Source organism: Pungitius pungitius, chromosome 12 (genome assembly GCF_949316345.1).
Source record: "Pungitius pungitius chromosome 12, fPunPun2.1, whole genome shotgun sequence".
In the NCBI taxonomy this organism is placed as follows: domain Eukaryota; kingdom Metazoa; phylum Chordata; class Actinopteri; order Perciformes; family Gasterosteidae; genus Pungitius; species Pungitius pungitius.
In genome coordinates this window covers 7,794,092-7,812,703 of record NC_084911.1, presented here as the reverse complement: position 1 = coordinate 7,812,703, position 18,612 = coordinate 7,794,092, and the positions used below count along the sequence as shown (strand labels likewise).

At 47.0% G+C, this 18,612-nt stretch overlaps 1 long non-coding RNA gene across 1 annotated transcript in view; it reads left to right on the top strand.

The window, feature by feature from the left end:
• The first annotated feature begins 3,290 nt into the window (after nt 1–3,290).
• The window catches only part of LOC119220832 (uncharacterized), a 48,913-nt gene continuing 33,591 nt past the window's right edge, over nt 3,291–18,612 (top strand). The window contains exon 1 of the long non-coding RNA XR_005120621.2: nt 3,291–3,927. This is a non-coding gene — a long non-coding RNA (uncharacterized LOC119220832). The remainder of the gene's footprint in view (nt 3,928–18,612) is intronic.

The window sequence follows — 18,612 nt, the reverse complement described above, 5'->3', positions numbered from 1 at the left end:
ACTGAGGCACCTGCCGGTTCAAAGAATCCCATGGTCACAATATAGTAAGACTCCAGGAAGTCCAACTAAATTCCCTCCATGCTCAGCGCGTACTGGGGAGAAAAGGGGTATGAGTCATGCGCTGTAGGTCAGTGGTATTGCACAGCCAGTCTTGGTCAAAAGTTAGTTTAATTTCTTGTCAAGTAGGAAAACATGTGTAAATAAACATTAGAACCATCTTAGAGTTTGACTTTTTAAAACAAAACAAGAGGGGGAAAGCCTGAAGTAAGGGAGTTTTCTTAAATCTTAATTATACAGTTGAAGAAAAACAAAGAAGGTGTGGGATGGGGGAGGGGTTGTTTTGTTAGAAAGAGCCTCCCTTCCACAGATCTGACTCCCTGCGGTGTTGGAACTAGTCCAACCCAATCAGTCTCATAACACAAGAGGATTAGCTCTTTATCCTGGTTGATTCTTTAAAAAAAAAAAAGGTACACTATGCATTACGCCTGCTTATATAAACCATGCAGAAGTCATTTTTCTTACCAGTTTTCACATAAATAATCATCAACCAAGTTACGCTGAAACCTCGCCGTGACCTCTGCCCAGCTTCACTTAGCTCGTTCCCTCGGAATTTACATGGAATCTACGCGAGCCGCCAAACAAGGATGTAGAGATGATAATAACCATGAAAAGTGGGGGAAAAATAAGAAAGTGTGTCAGACAAGTGAGCATGTGGAGGGGGGAGAGGGGGGGGGGGTCATGCCAGAGAGAGGGCACGCTATGATAAGGAAGTACTTGTCATTTATCATTTTGGTTTCTCTGACGTCGACCCCCCCCCCCACACACACACACACACACCTCACACACACCTCACACACACACACACTTCCGCCTAATGACGCCAGAGACACAGGCGGAGTAGTTCTACAGCAACGGCGTCGTCGCTACTAGTAACCTCGTCGGCCTCTTCGGCCTCACGGGCCCTTGCTCTCTATCCCGTCGCTGGAGCTCGGGCACTCAGAGCCACATAAGGAAACATTTGTTCCCAGTCTGGTTGAATGGAGCCTTGTGTTGGAGGTAGTCAAAGAGATACAAGGGGATAGGACATCTAAACAGTCCAACACAAGAGCTCGGCTCTGAAGCCCCTCTCTGTCTGAGCCGGGCCAGTAATGAATGTCCTCTAGTCTTAATCACTCTCAGAGCACACACTGGAGATATGACTGAATCCTTTGTCCTCCTCTTCCTCCTCCTCTATGTTTTGTATGTTGAGAGCAGAAGGCGTAGAGGTCATTGCTACCAGTAAATATTAGATTTGTTTCATCACCGCCCGGTAAGCCAGCTGGTTTGGGCTCTTTGGATGTAGTGGATTTCCAGATCTGCATTTCTTTTTTTTTCCCTCCATCTCCAACACACACATGTCACAGTTGTGCATCCTGATATGTGCACTGTAGGCTGTTTGTTTTTGCCTGCTTTCGAATGTCCGAATCTTTCCTTCCCTCGGCTGGCCTGGTTTCCCCCGGAGTGTCTGAAGCATTCCTCTTTTTCCTCCCATCTGTGTGAGCAGCGTTGGGTTTGTGCTCTCTGGATGTGATTATCCCTGTCACACCAATCTGGAAAACATTAGCGTGCACATAAGCACATACCTACGAACACACGCTGGCGTGAGTAGGAATATGGAGGAAGAACGAAGTGGGAATATAAACAAGCACACACACACACACACACACACACATTCACACATGCATTATGCAGGAAACACTCAGAAAGAATGTGTTTTCATCTCATTTGCCTGTGTGTAAGGTGGAGTAATTGCTGGGCATCAAAGCAGGAGTAAATACCGGCTCTATTAGTAAGATTCAGGATCATTATTTCTCAATTACATACCATTTAATATCCTCTACAAACACTTTATTCCGCCTTGATTAATGATTAATGAGCGCTAATCAAGGAAGCGATATTGATTTTATCCAAAAAAGGAGGTTAACACAGTGAACCAGATGAAAAATGTGTAACCTTCCTTTTCTTTCTTTTTTTCTTAAAGGGAAAAAAAAAAGCAGGAACCTTAGCACAGCAGCGGTGGTTTCGGAATGCGAGACAGGAATGCTGTTGAGTTACTATAAAGGGGGTTTGATCACCGCTAACAATGTCTTTGTGTTTTCATTCCCAGCTCTAGTCACGCAATGCTGTGTGCACAAAACCTCCTGCAACTTTTCAACCCCAGCACACGGGAAAGCCATCAAGTACCTGCAATTGATAGAATCGCGTGCAATTCAGGTGCTCCAGGATTGCACTGGAGCGAGGCCAAGTGGGGAGGGAAGTAAAAGTTGGAGTGGAGCCTCACCTGCTTCGAATGTTATACAGTCTTTCTAATAATTGTAGATCAGTAGAGGGGATGTGGTGGAGCGTGAAGCCAGTTTAAATGTAATCATTTATTAATGCACGTGAATTATACGAGGATGAGAGTAACCATTTTAAGATGAGCGATTTTCTTAGGCAGTGAAGTGGAAGTTTTCCCTCTTATTCAACATATATCAGATGTTCCTTTTGATCACTTCCAGCCACACTGCGTACTTCAACGGAAATGCTGACGTAGTCATATGTATGACCTTATCTGCTCACAGTGGATTTATCACGTGTGATTAATGACATACATACAGTATCTCAAAAGAACATAATCAAATGTCACATTTCTTTTCTGCACATCAACCAACGGTACTTCAGCTTGAGATCCAATCCACCATCTTAATAAACAGCAAGTTGAGCTTTAGAACCAATTTTAGATTTCGTCACTCCGTTCCCGGTAATCCAGTTCTCGTTTAGAAGTTCATGAGCAGCTGAGATCCCAGAAATACAAGCAAGCCTGGAGGTGGTTAGAACATGAAAGTGAGGTACGAGAGACAAGAGATTCTTTCATGGGAAGGTGATTCATGGTACCGACTCCCCGTATCCCTGCACAAGGACGGCAAATCATTATTACTCACTCACACTGCTCAGCCGGTGCTCACACGCACACCTGAGATCAAACTGACAGGTGAGTGACAGTAACACAAATATAAAAGCCAATGATAATGATATAATAACGTACTTAATAATGATAATGATAGTTAGAAAATATTAATTATTGAAACATAATAAATCATCATTATATCAAAGGACTTGAATTATATTATATATTCCAAGTATGATTCCTTTTTTCCTATTGTTCTTTTTTTCCCCCTCTTTGCCATTTTCCTGTTTGCGCATATCTTTTTTTTTTTTTTTGCAGCCACAGCACTCAGACTCCACGTACCATCATGCCTCGCGCGCTGACGTCAGCCATGGGAGCTGCTGCGCTGCGCCTCTCGGGCTATGGCTCAGTGCGGCTACGGCTGTCCGCGGTGGCGGCGCAGCGCAGCGCAGCAGCGTCCGGCTTCCACTGCTTCCATCCGCCGCCCGGCGGAGACCGTCGTCGCGCCGGAACGCAAAGGACGGACCGGCTTGCTTTTTGCTGTCTTGTCACTGGAACTAATCCCACGGATCGAACCGCTCCTACTCCAGGATTCTTTTGGAGACTTTAACGTGATTAAAACGCTACTTTCGCAGCCGTGGCGCCGGTGGAGGAGTTCACGTCGCTGCTCGCGGCGGTCAAGCGTCGCGATGGATTCAACACGCCGGCTGTGCATCGTCCGGCGCGACGTGAGGGAATATACCGTCTCCGACACGGGGATGAATAGTGTCCGTCCGTCCAGTTGGTCGGACAGGAGCGTCTCTCGGGACACCCGGCGCGTGCGGCCAGTGTCACCAGTGTCACCAACGGTCAACACCAAGACGCGCTTTTTTGGAGAGCGATATTCGTTGAGCTGGATTTTGTCACAAGGGGGAAAGGAATATTCCGGAATATAATTTGAAAGCCCTCAACAGACGTTCTGCAGTTGGGATGGTGACATGTCGCATCCCCTCATCCAGCAGGTATTTGAGAATCACCTCCGACTTTCACCTCTCTTGTCACTGAGATGTTATGACCGTGGAACGGGTTCCGTGAGGTGAGGTCCCACTTTTGCTGAGGCTAGAAGGTCAGTGAAGGGCTCTGGACCTGGTGCATGTCAACCCCGGTGCCCCCCGTGGTGATGTTTGTGGGTGAGTTGAGGGAAAGCGGGAGGGTTGTTGTTGCGGTTCATGTGATTGAAGAAGCGGTTGGTTTGGTTTCCTTGTTAATATTAGAATCCTAAGAAGATGTTGTCCAGACCTTCATTAGCGAGAAAACTATGCGGTTATCAAAAAATCAAAAAAGGCTGTCATGTTCCCCATACACTCATTTGTCCCATGTCTTTGCCGAAAACAACTCCTCTCACATGGGATTCCTTTGGGGATATCTTATCAAGTTAGGGTGTACTCTGTGTCTGTGGAGTGTGTTTATTTTAGCCCTGATCTGCCCCCCCCCCCCAAAAATAAACTGACTCCCACTGATGTAATTATATTTCGGACGCACAAGACCTCACGTTTCAAACTGACCCCGTTCCTTACCCATCTCCAGCGCCACGGCCATTCACAGAGCCACCACTTGTCATGAGTTGTGAAAGACCAGGTGCAGCAGAGTAAATGAACAGTGTGCATACAGTAACCATAGAAACCAACGTGTAGTCCACCCACCTTTCCCACAGTGACTCCATTCAGGTGGGAGAAAAATCTGTCTCCAGGAACTCGGCCCACAGGGAGGCCTGTTATGTCAAGCAGCTGTCAGTGGCTCAAGCCGCCGCTACCTGCCACATGGCATGAATCAGAGATCACCGCTGTGCTCTGGTCAACACACTCACACACACACACACACACACACACACACACGTTTGGATGGTGTGTAGGCGCTTCATTTGAGTGGAGCCAGCAGGTGCAGGTGATCTCACTCGATCGTAAAAACGTGGCCAGATTTATGTGAGAGAAGGGGTTTGACACATGGCGGCGCGTTGCGCTCACAGGAGGCGAAGTTGTCCGACCGAGCTCCCCAGCTCACTCGTCCTCTTACCTTTCAGCTCTTGTAACGTCCGCTTCCTTTTCGCGACGAAGAATTCCATCTATTGTTAGGGTTAGAGGGACAGAGCCCCACTATATATGTCTGTATACAACACAGAGCACAGACCCAGAACCCCCCCCCCCCCACCCCCCTACCCCCAACACCCCTCTCACATACACACCCTCCATTAAAAATCTTCTCCAAACAAGACCCCCTTTCTCCACTGAAGAGGGACCCTCTGTCTAATGCCAAGTGACTCTCATGGCCAGCATTGACGGTGGGACACTTGCTGCACAAAAGGAGCTGAAGTGTCAAATAAACTCGGTCAGAGCCCCCGACACACAAGAATTCCTTTATCTGGCACCCTGGGAGGCAGACAAAGACAGACTCTGTGTCAGTGAGCAGGCCTTGACTAAACACTGGGGCTTTTAAAAAAAAAAAAAAACATTTTTTTTTTTACTCCTCTTCTCACAACTTCTGCCTCTTCTTCCTCCTCTTGCTGTTTGAACGACGGAGCGGGAGCATGTGTGTGTGTGTGTGTGTGTGTGTGTGTGTTGACGTGACCCCGCTCGCCCGGTATCACCCCCCCCCCCCCCCCCCTCCCCCATATGCTGGGTAAGCACCACACAAACCCGGTTGTAGCCTCGCACGCCCAGACTCAGACTCTTAGACATCAAAGGTTATTTCAGTAAATGTACTTTTTTTCATCCTCCTCTCATGGATACTTCTAGTTTATGTCTTGGTTCCATGAGAATGGCAAAGCAGGAATTTGCTTTCTCACAGGGCTCAGCGCTGGATGAGCTGTCATATGATATGCTTGTGGTGAACCGCGGTAGAGCGCCGTATAAAGACCGGAGGGGGGGGGGGGGGGGTCACTTAACAACTGTGTATTTACTCCATTCAACATTTCAACAAGTTCAACAAGGAACTTTCTCATCACTTGCCATTCCTCTGTTTTTTAACTTTAACGCCAGTAGAATGTGCTCCTCGGGGTAGCGTTTCCTGTGAAACGTTAGCCAATGCTGGCCTGCAGCAGTGATAGACATGTCCATCAGCATGCTAATACGGGTCTGACCCCGAGCGATAGCCCCCAGCACGCTGGGTAAGGTAAACAGATTGAGTTGCTGTGGTCGAGCGCGTTAATGGTGTGTTTATGAGCTTAAGTCGAGTGGTGATTTATCATGTCTCAACTCAAGGCCCACCTCCGTTGCCTTGATCAAGCTTGATATCTGGTGTGTGTGTGTGTGTGTGTGTGTGTGTGAGACATTGCACGCAGGTTACAGAGTGGCATGTCCTCCTCCGACCGTGTCTCGGTATCCCGCTAAAGGGAAATGGAAAGCAATAGAACATTTTTATTACACGTTAATTACACCCTCTTTTCATAAAGCATTACCTCACCAGGTCTGCGGGGTGCAAGGCTCGAAAAATATCCTTCGATCATTAGCCGATCGACCTGAGCAATATCAAGTTGTAAAAAGAGAACTTTAGTGTATCTTTTCATTTAGAGCACCAGTTACACCGTGTGTGTGTGTGTGTGTGTGTGTGTGGGATTGTTTAGAATGGGCTCTAAAGTTTGTCTGAACAGGAGAACTGTCATTTATTAGTAGTGCAGGAACAATGGGGAGCTTGTCTCCAGGGTGGTGGGGGCCAGAGGGGGCCGGTGGAGCCGGGGGAGGGTGGCCTGAGATTGGGCAGCAGCCTCTGACCAAGAACAAGCCTCTGTCTGATGGAGAGAACTGCTGACCCTTCCTGAGTAAAATGGCACCTTTGTTTCGAGGTGTATGTGTTTGTGCATATGTGTTTATGTGTGTGTGAGAGAGAGGGAGAAGGAGAGAGGGTTTGAAAAGCTGGGAGAACTGTGTCAACTGTTTTCTTTCTTCTTTTTTTTTTCTCAGTGCTTTCCCTCCATTTGTGATTTTCTCCTGTGGGATTGTTCTTTAGTGGATTATCGAGGAACATGTCAAAGAAGTGCTGGAAAATTAACCAGTCTCCTCAGAATTCAACATGGATAGTTAAAAAAAATGTTTAAAACACTTGAAGACCGTCTGCTTTCAAAATGCCAAAATGAGGCGTCCAGTTTCCACAGTAATAGAAAACCGAGCAGAATATCTGTCTTGCTACACAAAGTTCTCGACCTTTTGTGACCACCCGTTCAAATGAATTAGCTATTTAGTGGCCGGCTGCCACAGTCTGTGTGGCCCGCTTTCTTCCTAATGTCTTCTCACTCTAATGATGCACACAAGGGAGATATCAGGTGTTTAAACAGGGGAGGGGGGGGGTAAATAAATAGAAGGAAGGTGGTTTAAATGCTGGTGGGTAATAGCAGCAGATTGCTTATTTCCTTACCGGGAAACCGCAACTTGGTGTGTGTGTGTGTGTGTGCGCACGTGTGGGTGTGTAAATGAGGGTGTTCAGCTCATTTGGGAGTCATCAGGAAGTGGGAGGCTGAGGGAGACGGACAGCTTGTGCTCCAGTGAGAGCGTTGGCACGGCGCCTTAGAGGAAGCCGGTGAGCATGAAAGTAAGGTTTGTCACAGTGATGCTTCTGGCTCTGTTGTCCGATGAGCCTCCCTCCCGCTCCGGGTATTCAGGCTTTTGACACTTTTTAACAGCCGCGCTGCAGGAACACAGAGGAAAGAGAGCACCGCAGGCATGGAGAGGGCAGAAAAGTGAAGGGAAGACATGCCCCACGCGTATTTCGTGTTGGATCTGACTTGTCAACCTTCCCTCATGCGAGAGGACCAATGAAAAGCGATACAAAATGGCCATGTTATTTTGTTGCTTAACATACCAAACATTCTTTAATCATGTTTTCCCTCAAACTGACCACACTTGTTGTCTTCATGCTCTGATATAGAGGAGGAGAACTTCCTTTCCCTCTGTTCCCCTCTCAAAAACCTCACATTCCACCGGACCTGTGACCATGCATCTCCTTCACCTTGCTGGGTGCTGGTCGCCACGGCAACGCCCCCCCCCCCACACTCCAACAAGTCACACCTGCACGAGCTAGCAATCCGTATTCAGGAGTCGGGTCCCTTTTTTTTCCTTTTTTTTTTTTTTAAGTTTCCATTCACTCCACTCTTTCATTCTTCCCGTTTCTTTTGGTTCTCAGTGGGAAGGATAAAGGGGACATTTTCAGTGTGAAGAGCAGCGTGAAATTCCCTGTGTGACCTCCGCGGGACACAGCAGACCACCAGGCTCCTCGCGCGACGTCTGAGGGCTCGTGTGGATGATCCGTGTAAAGCTTTCTGACACATTTGAATGTCTCTGTTTCAAATGGCTTTCTTTAAAGGGAGACCGAATGAGGTTGAGCTTCACTGCTTTTCACATGAAAAAAAAAAAAAAAAGTGCAATGATGCCGGGAGCAGCGCTCAGAAATGATCGTGTTCCGATTAAAAGCAGCAGGCCCGCGAGGTCCAACGCCCCCCCCCCCCCCCCCCCCGGTGGAGGCCCCTGAGCTGCTGACGGACACAGTGTGGAAGCGGCTGTCGCAGGGAGCAGATAAGCCCGCTGGGGCCAAGTGCTGTGACGACAGCTGGAACGACTGGAGGTCGTTCCGCACGTCAGGCCGCCATCACGTGGCGTCACTCGTCCAACGGGCTTGTGGAAGGGAGACAAGACAATCCGGCTCTTCGTCGGCATGAGGATTCAAATGTCAGGACTGGCTAATGGGCAGCGTGGCATAGTGTCAACAGAGTGAGTTGACTCTTAGTGTCGGGTTACGTTGAGTGTATTTGTTAGACTCTGCTGCCCCCTTGTGGACGATGTAGGCAGTGACCGAATAATGCTTCACGGGGCTGCGTATTCTCTGTTTGCCACTACAGATCTGTGGCGCCAGTTGAAAACCTGAGCAAGGACACAATCAATGGATGTCTTGGATGCTTTTTCGTGTTGACAATAGTAAGAGGGAAACTGTTTAATAATCAGTTATGTTCAAATGTCATGATGCATTGGTCATATGGAAAACAGTTTTTATATGTATTTATTCTAAGCAAACGTTCCTAATCATAATTCGTGTTTTGCACTACATTTACATTGTTCTGTTATATTAATTCATAAAGAGGGATGGCTCTCACCTTGAATTTAAAATGAAAATCTAATCATTGTTTTCCAATCCAGATCACATGTCAATTGCATTTTAAAACATTAATAAGTGTCTCTAGATATTTTTGCCATCTCTATTTTACGTTCTCTAACACTATTGTTGACAGATTATAAGTATGAAGCATAATACTACTGTACAGTTTGTCTACAACATGTACAAGTTATCACACCATTGTAAGGATCTCTTAACATAGAGAACACTTCTCTGAACCACATTTAGATCACTTTACACTAACTTGTTTCTCACATTTCTATTCAATCCATCTATTTCAGCTCCACATTTAATTTGAAAGCATTAATAGTTGATAGAATTAAGACTTTTCTGAATATTTGCAAGGTCTAAACTGTAATATTTATATTTCCGGTACTTTTTGTGTTGTCCATTGTATGGTGGGTTAGTTTAAGAAATACCTGGCATTTGTTTTCCTGTTCAGGAGGACATTTTAATGTTAATATATGAACATTTAGACATAATTTCCACCCACACCCCTTTAAGCAACGGAGGCATGTCCTAATCACCAATAACCACTAGAGGTCAGTGTTGGATCCTTGTTTGGCGACAGCCAGAGGCATCCACTGATTCTTTTACTTAACCAGGCCTGTAGATTTTATTGTACTTCCTTATCAAAGATGACATTCTGTTATATGTCTTTCCAAATTTTTAAAACTATTTTAAAATTTCACATTAGTTGAGAGAACTGAATTGTGTGAAACAAATAACCATTTCAACACGTGTGTTGCTGAAACCCAGTCCCATGCTATAAGTTAAGTTTTAAGAAAGGATTGAAAATAGGCTAATTGTGTAGCTTTACTGTGTATATCACAATAGACATTGTTCCACAGTCTGGATCCTCCAAAAATCAAAGTAAACACAGTAACCATCAATGTCAGAGAGGTCCCGCCACATATAGGGCTTCACCGACGCAACTCGGTCCAAGGCTAAAAGTCATCAGTAGACATTTAAAAAACAATTGTACGGTTGCTTTTCCTGACCAGTTGGAGTGTGTTGCTGCCTTCATAAGTTTTATTAAAGTACGAACAAACAGCTGCGTTTCATGCACATAAATAAAAGCTTCATAATGATCTGTCAGAGAGGAATCAGCAGAAGCCCAAAAATCAGCCCTTGAGGAATCGCACGACTAAAATGGGTCACAGAAGAAAGGACATTTAATAGCAGAGAAAGTTCTATTGGAGAAGTGAGAACGCAGCGGGTTCGCTTTGGACCAACGCGGGTTTCCAGACGGCACAGGAGCACAGAGTGATCGATTGTGTTGAAGGCTGACCTCAAAACTAAAAGCACCAGCAGTCGTTAAAGAGGCTTCCACAAGGGCTGTCTTTGTGCTACGGGAGCTGTAGGACCTGACGGAAAATATGGTGCAAAATGGATTCATTATTTTTTTCTGCAGCACTGAAGATGAAAAGTGACGATTTAGTAGCTGGGCTGTGATAGCAGAGTGATGGAGGACCAACATTATTAATTTTATTTACATTTTATCATGAGCTGTTGAATAATTGCACGCACGAAACAATTTGGAAAGATGTGGCAGAACTGAATAACCCAATCGCAATCAAACTTGTGTGGAATAAGTAACTTGTAATACTGTCTGAAACACAAGTGCAGGATTTTACCCTGCAAACTAATTCACTGCCACAAGGTGGCGCTCTTGGATAAAGCTATGAATGGGTCCCTGACCCTTTTTTTGGCACCACGGATATGAGCAAATCAAACGATAAGACCAGCATGATAACAAATAACGATATAAAAATGCATAAAACTGAAAGCATGAAAACAAACACAAGCAGTCAACTCTCCCTCCAGAGATCATTTTCAGTTTTCTAGGTCCGTTGTGGCTGGGAAGTATCGTTGGTGCTGTTAACAATCTATAAGTGAAAGACATTTGTAAAATGTAGAAACAAGTCTTTATATATTAAATTATATATGTTGAGTGGAGTTAGTGTTAGGAACCCACTCAGCACATCCGTGAATCTCTCTAGTGGACCAGAGGTTACTCCCCTGTTTCATCGCTAGATGGCAATGTGGTAACACGGGACACGGCTCCCCTTGCTGAAAAGTAAAAGCTCCTCTTGCCTGTCCCTGTCGGGGTAACCCTGTGATCTGTGGAGTAATTGACGTAGATTGGCATTATTATCTTCTTATTGCTCCTCAACCTGGCTCCCCTTCCCTTTGAAGATCAAAGCGTGCGTGATCCTCTGTGGGTACCGCCGCTGATAAGCCCACTGTGAACTTCAATAAAGCCAACCGTTGACTTCGTACTCAGCCCCCTCTGGCCTGACAAGTGGAAGTGCGATCGAACCAGCAGTAAACCGTTGGTGGAGCGATTCATGTGGACGGCTCAGAGCAACAGATTTCAGAATAATAAGCTGGCCATGTGAACCAAAAAACAACAGAATGGCTCAATATTCAGGCGCGAAAACGGCAAAATAAACATCGGCAACGAGTCCGGCTGATTGAATCATGATACTGAAACTTGGCAGGTCCTCCTGCTCTTTGTCGGCTTCGAGCCACTTTAACGCGGCTCTGCGGGACAAAGAACGAAACCAAACATCCAGGGGACATGCAGGTGTGGCAGCTCACGCATGGGGGACAGTAACAGCATGAGTTTAATACCACTTTATATCTACCTATAGTTTTTCCTGCTCTTTATTGTTTCATTCGTATGTTCGCACAGTTTTCCACGTGTCCAGATCTGCATTAGACTTCTAAAAGCTCAAATCCTTGTAACCACGACGGCGTTTCCCTCATCTGCTCCCGATACGTCTCTTAAATGAATGACCTTTTGAATGCATAATATCACCGATTCTCCTCCACAGCTCTGCTGCTCGCCACCGAAGGCCTAGTTTTCAGCACTTGAAAAACTTGAATGTTGACCAATTTGCCTTCAGTGAATGAGATTTCAGAACATGTGGTTGATCAGGTTCCTGTCAGTCGGAGGTCATGGGAAACGTTCCGGTTTTGTGCTTTGCAGATGCGACCCGCTTGATGAAAATAGTTTGACACCCGGCCGTGCACGCGGTTTGTTTGGTACATGTTGTGTGTTCGCGAATCAGTCCACCGCCTTTGTACTTTACACACATAGCCACACCCGTTGCGCTGGTACAAGAGTATGTCCGCTCGTTTGTAATCAACGGCTCATTTTATTTTTATCCTCTCGAGGGTTTGTCCCTGAGAGGACTTTAGCCACTTGGAAGAGTTGTGCACCCACACAGAAAGGGCGTGCACGCAGTCTTCTGCGCACAACCTCCGGATCCCTCTTATCTACCTACATCTTCTTAACAAAACACAACACCCGAATTCCAAAATGCCAATTGTTAACTCTCCACCTGTGTTTGCCTCTGCTCCTTTCTCATTTATTCTGTATTTATTTTCCGCAAGCATGCTCAGGTGGAGAGCTAGTGGCGTCAAACCTCCTTCAGTTTCACAGTAACCAAAAACAGGAGCTAATGGTTTCCTTTCCTCCAGTTGCTTGTCTGCTCCATTTTTTTACGCTCTCCAGAATAACTCTTCTCTTCTCAATAATTTCGCCTGAAAAATTGGTGCTTTTCCCGTGGTCGTGGTTTATTGAAAGACATTACTGTGAGGCATGCAACGGCGGGAAAAGGGAAGTCACGGTGGAGCTTGGTCGAGATACAGAGGAGGAAGTCTGAGAGCGTTATCAGTCAAGTCGATGCCTCAGGTAAACCTCCGTCTACTGTCCCATGTTAATCATCCACTCTGGACTCTGACTCCCTGAGCAATCGAGGCTCGAGGAAACCATTTGTCCGTTAGCCGCATTTCTCACATTTCCAACCACAGAATGCATTCGCTGGCCGTTGCGTTAACCGCATTGTAGCCGCAGTGCAGTAAAGCGTCGCACGGTGAGCCTTCCTCTCCAACTATTTCGGGAGGTTCTTTGTCTTCACTCCCTGCGGTTGAAGTTAACGGGGTGTTGTTGGTGGCAGCAGCTGCCTCCCTGGCCCTCTCAAGGCACACGCACAGCGATCCCACCCCTCTCCAATCAACACGGTTTCGCCCTTCCACTGTAACACGTGGCCTCCGTGGGTAAAACATTGGCCGTGACCCTAGCAGCTCCGGCTTCCCCCAAAATGCTGCCCACAGGGGGCTGCGACTTGGTCCACGTGTGAGGTGAAAGTAGCCTGCAGCTCGGCTCGCAGCGTAGCCGGAGTCGACCCGACGTGCACGGGCCACAGACACTGGAGGAGGACGTTAGCGGCGGGGGTTTGCAGCGTGGTGTAGAGAGGGCCGTTTGTGGGAGGTGGGTACGTGTGTGTTTGTGTGTGCTCTTTGGTGCCTGCACTCCTCCACTGTAAACTTTGTCAGCTCAGCCTTCCAGACATCTGTCTCTTTGTCAAACACACACCCACAGCCGCACACAGGCACACACACACACACACACACATGCCTACGCCACTTTCTCAATTAATCCCCGAGTACGTGCAAGCTGCAACTTGATATCCAAACCCATGTGTGCCAAACATCTGCGCACATCAAAAAAATGGGTAATCCATGCGTTAATTGTTCATCGTGTGCACAGGGCGGCCTGCAAAGGCACGGCGGCGCGTTTGAGGAGCTGGTTTTACAGTTGCTCGGGGGGGGGGGGTCGGATTGGAAAGCCTGCTTGCGTTGAGGGCAGGTCAAAGGTCGCTCAGGTGAAGGGGAGGACGTTCTCCATCCGGCTCCGGTCGAAGCGGGGAGAAGAGGAGTTGAGCAGGACAAAAAAGAAGAAAAGAAGGTTTTGGAAAATGTGAGTGAGGTGTTCGGGGACCTGGCGGTTACTGGTGGCAAGTTTCCCCTCTCGCCAGCTGCCGGCTTATCGACTTTAACGACGTGAGCGAGCGGCGGCCAGTCCCTCCGCCTCCTGGGTCTTTGTGCCCGTCATGCCCGCCGAGGCAGCAAGAATGGCAGCAGCACACCAGTAAAGCCCCACGTGGTACTGATTGCGCGGTACTAAAGTTCCATTTCCTTTGCCTCGAGTTTGCCTATTTACCGAATCACGAGGACCACGGAAATCGGCCCGGGCACGTTTGATAATCTTCATCCCCGAGTGGCCCGCGTTCAGATTTCTTGAAATCATCTAATAGAATGAACACCATCCTGCTACACGGATTTTTTCCGATCAACGATCTATCTTTTAATTCTACAATTTTCTACCTGTTTTTGTGCAACCTTCACTGTGGAGCGCTGCAGGGCAAAGTGGAGCCAGTCCCCTTCCTTCTATCATCTCAACTCGCCTATCGTCTCGGGAGCTCCAGCAGCAGAATTCAGTCAGAGGAGTCAGATATAAACAGGCATTAAAGGGCAGCATGGTCTTGATTTGCTGAAGCCGCTCATATGTTTGGTGTGCTTGTGTAATGTTTATACCTCAGTTTGTGTGTGTGTGTGTGTGTGCTGTTACAGGCCACCGTGCTAATCACCTAGCCTGCGTTTTATTGCCGAATGCGCTGTTTTAACAACGCTGAAGTTAGACAGACCCCGCCACAGTGACATTAGTGACTGATAACTGTTAATGACACTGAGGAAAATATATGGATGGCGTTTTTTCAACTACGGCATACGTACATTTCCTTTTCTTTAGTTTGTGCGACATCATGCATCCCTCGACCTCACAAAAAAAACACACACAAAATGATGCAGATTTGTCTCTCGTCACAAGCAAACATCTTGCTGAATTGCAGAGGGACTCACGAGGGAGGGTTCGATGTAACGTTGTGTTTTCATATTAGATGGTTGTTTTGTGAAAAGCAACAGAAAACACATGAGCTCGCAGAGTTTATGGGGCAATAAACTCATGCAAACTGCGTGCACGCCGGGGCCAATGGTTTTTTTTTTTACTGTCCAGGCTTCCTCTTCATGACAACAGTGTCTCAGGTTTACGTCAGGCATCCAGTCAATATATAAATGAAATAACTGTCTTGTTCTTTATTTATGTAGAACTACCTTCCCGAACGCTGTACAGTAAAGTGATGGCATTTGTCCCAGTCATAAAAGAGCCATAAAAAACACCTTACGATGTCTGGGCTTTTCTGTATCCAGGTTATTAAGCTGTAAAAACCCTATTGTAAAAACTCTAGATTTAACTGATGTACTCGAGGAGAGTGCAGCGAAGATGAAAAAGGCCTTGCTCAGCAATACTTACATGGACCTACAGTCGGCTTGGTCTCTGTCACCGGTAAGCACACAGGGAAATTCTTTCAATTCCCCGGCTTCGCACCCTCACTCTACTTTTGCCGCCCTGCAGACTACCCTTTTTTTTTTAACACCTTCGGGCCACATGGGCGCGTTTGACGTCTATTACTTCCTCAGATCAGCGAGATGTTGCCATCCCCCCTTTCCAGCTTTTCAAATGTATTTGGCTCTGGGGTTTTGTACGTGGGACGGGGATCCGTGGTTAAGGGAGAGAGAGCACGAGGGCATCCGGGTCGCGTGCACACTGGTATCCAGCCGCCGCCGCGTAGGTGGGCCAGATCACACGACTGTCTGACCGTACTGGAAGCCGTCCACGTGTGTCGGCTTGGACGACCTTCTGCCGTGTTTTTTTTTTCTTCCCTTTTGTCCTGCAACTCCTCTATCTATAATTGTGTCCCAGACCCAGACATGTCCATAAATAAACGGGGTCTCCCTCTCCTCAACCAGACCCAAGCCATGTTTATGTTCAGGCCGGCGTTGGGGGGCCATCTGGACCAGTGGGCCGGTCTCGCCGCCCTCTCTCCGGGCTCAGGTGGAATCAAGATGTGCCACCAAACACCAGCATCTGCTTTATGGACTAACGGAGGCTTAAGACATAACCATCGGGTCACTGGAGACATTTCTTTGTGTTTTCGGAAATTAAACAAGCTTTTACTTCCCTGTTTTCAGGGGCTGCAGTCTTGTAGTTAAATATTCAGATTTGTTAGTATTCGATAATTATGCACCTTTTTTCAATATTTTAGAATATAAACAGTACATTTATGGTCACAGGGCAGGATAATCCTCCAGTTCCTGCTTGACTCTTTACTCTTTGTAAAGAGAGAGAGAGAGAGAGAGAGAGAGAGAGAGAGAGAGAGAGAGAGAGAGAGAGAGAGAGAGAGAGAGAGAGAGAGAGAGAGAGAGAGAGAGAGAGAGAGAGAGAGAGAGAGAGAGAGAGAGAGAGAGAGAGAGAGAGAGGAGAGAGAGAGAGAGAGAGAGGAGAGAGAGAGAGAGAGAGAGAGAGAGAGAGAGAGAGAGAGAGAGAGAGAGAGAGTCATGACAGACAGTGGGGTAGATATTTGGTTTATTTACATTAGCTGGTTATGGTCTCCTGGTCTTCATTTCATTTGGTCCAGGAGCCAGGCTATTTAAACTAATGAACACTTATTACCCCGAGTTGGATCCTGAGCTCTTTGCTAAACATCCCTTCTGTAGCTGTTTGTTTTACTTGTACCTGATTATTCAAACAGGGCAGTAAAACATGTGGCCGGGCCGTTGCCTCTGGTCTTTACAGGTTGTCTCATAAACAGTCTGATCTATGATACGTGATTGGACGTGAGAGGCACATTCTTCTATGGGAGCAAACGCGGGTGGTCTTTCGCTTTTCCTCCGCTAATCATCGTGGACCTAATCCAGTATTTTATTTAACGTGCATCCTGATGTCCTATGTGTAATAACCAGGGCATTACCATCCGTATTACAAAAACAAAATTGTTTTCGGTGTTGACCACATTGATGTGTTTACATATGCATTCATTTCCATGTGCCGATGCTTGTCTTCCCTGTTCTTGGTGTGCTTCAATCAGGACATCTGCGTTGCAAATGTGAGCGCCCAACCAGAGATTTAAGTATTGTGACGTTTGATATTAATGACATACACAACATGTTTTCTTCTTTTTTTTAATAAAGATGTCTGCTTTATTTCCTTTGTTCAGAGTAAAATACATGCTTCTGCACAATAAGCTTGAACTCGTGATGTGTTAGAATGATAAAAAAATACGCAGTGTGCCAAATTCCCGATGTCGTACCACTTTGTTGCCCATTCATCCCGATTTCAACACCGGCAGGGTTTGCTTGCATGGCGGCTTCGTAATGGTTTGCTGATGGCCAGGTGTCAGACTGAAGACTTCAGCAACAACTGACAGATGTGGCAGCTGCTTTAAGTGGGTGTACATGTGCGTACGTGTGTTTGTGTGCACGCACGCCTATGTGTGTTTCTGTGTTCACGGCAGATCAACACAGGCGTTAAAGACGGCCGGCGAGTATGTTCAGCTCCCCTTGTTTAAGACCTTTTTCCGCGGCGTTAATCGGCCCCCACCGCTCAGGCCTTTTACTTTCCGTCTTTGTTTCGGACTCCTCTCCCGACACTGGTGGATTTTGACATATTTTGCGCGTACGGAAAGCGCGGTCAAATGTAAAAAAAAAGTGTCAGGTTTTCCCCAGGGTGTCTGTGCCAATCCCCGGCAAAAAAGGATGGAGCTCGACTTTTATCCTATCGCACAGCTCCGCCCCCCCCCCCCCCCCCCCCCCCACAAACCCCTCCCACCACCCCGCATCCCCTGTCATCCCCGACTGGAATTTCCCTGGAGTCGACCCACTTATACTTGTTTAATGAAATATTGTTGGAGGGCATGCCGCTTCACGGCACATTTGTTTGTCGAATACGAGATGAAAAGTTCACCTTTTTCAGAGAATGGGGAAGAGAACAAGAGGACGGGGGGGAAGGAGGGGCTGAGCGTGGACAGAATGGAGAGATAAGCCAGAAAACAGAAGCAAAGATTTAAAAAAAAAAAAGAAAGAAAAAAGCCTTCCTGTGTGTGTTGACATTATGGCTTCACCCCTTGAGGAGGAGGAATAAAAGGCTGGGTCAGGGCAGTGGTTCGTACGCTCCGCTATTTCCTTTCGTCGAACATGCTATCCTTCTAAAAATCTGTAATTAGATATAGAACACAAGGCACCGCACCTATAAATCTACCACGGTTTATAAAGGCCAGCGTTGGCCTGATACTCCACCTACGTCAGTGGCACCGCTGGCAGTCTGCGACTCAGTGTGTGTGTGTGTGTGTGTGTGTGTGTGTGTGTGTGTGTGTGTGTGTGTGTGTACTCACAGGTTATAGACCATATCAGTCCCTGCTCCACTGAGTAACTCTTTGCTCTTAAGAGTTTGGAGATCTCTTAACAGCATGGAACCCTTTTTTTGTTTTTTACAACTCAACTTTCCTCGTTTAAAGTTGTAAAGTTGTAGAACATGCTGGCAAGTCGGCAGACAATGGAAACTACTAGACTGCTGCAGCATGACGTGGATATTCAGTACACGAGGGGGGCTCTGGGCAAAAGTAACACGGAGCAGAAAAGATACGGGCCAAACATTGTCAGAGGAAATCCAAAGCATGCCTTCGGAAAGAGTTCCAGGTCTTTGGAGGGTCCCAACTGCAGCTCCTGGTGCCTTTTTTCTTGAATGCCTCACAAGGTCTTTGCTCCCGCTCCCCACGCACCTGAGGAGGCATTTTTATCCCAGGAACGGAGGGCAGGGGTAATCTTCTGGTGTGCTGCCCCGCCCCCTCCCTCCCTCCCTCCCT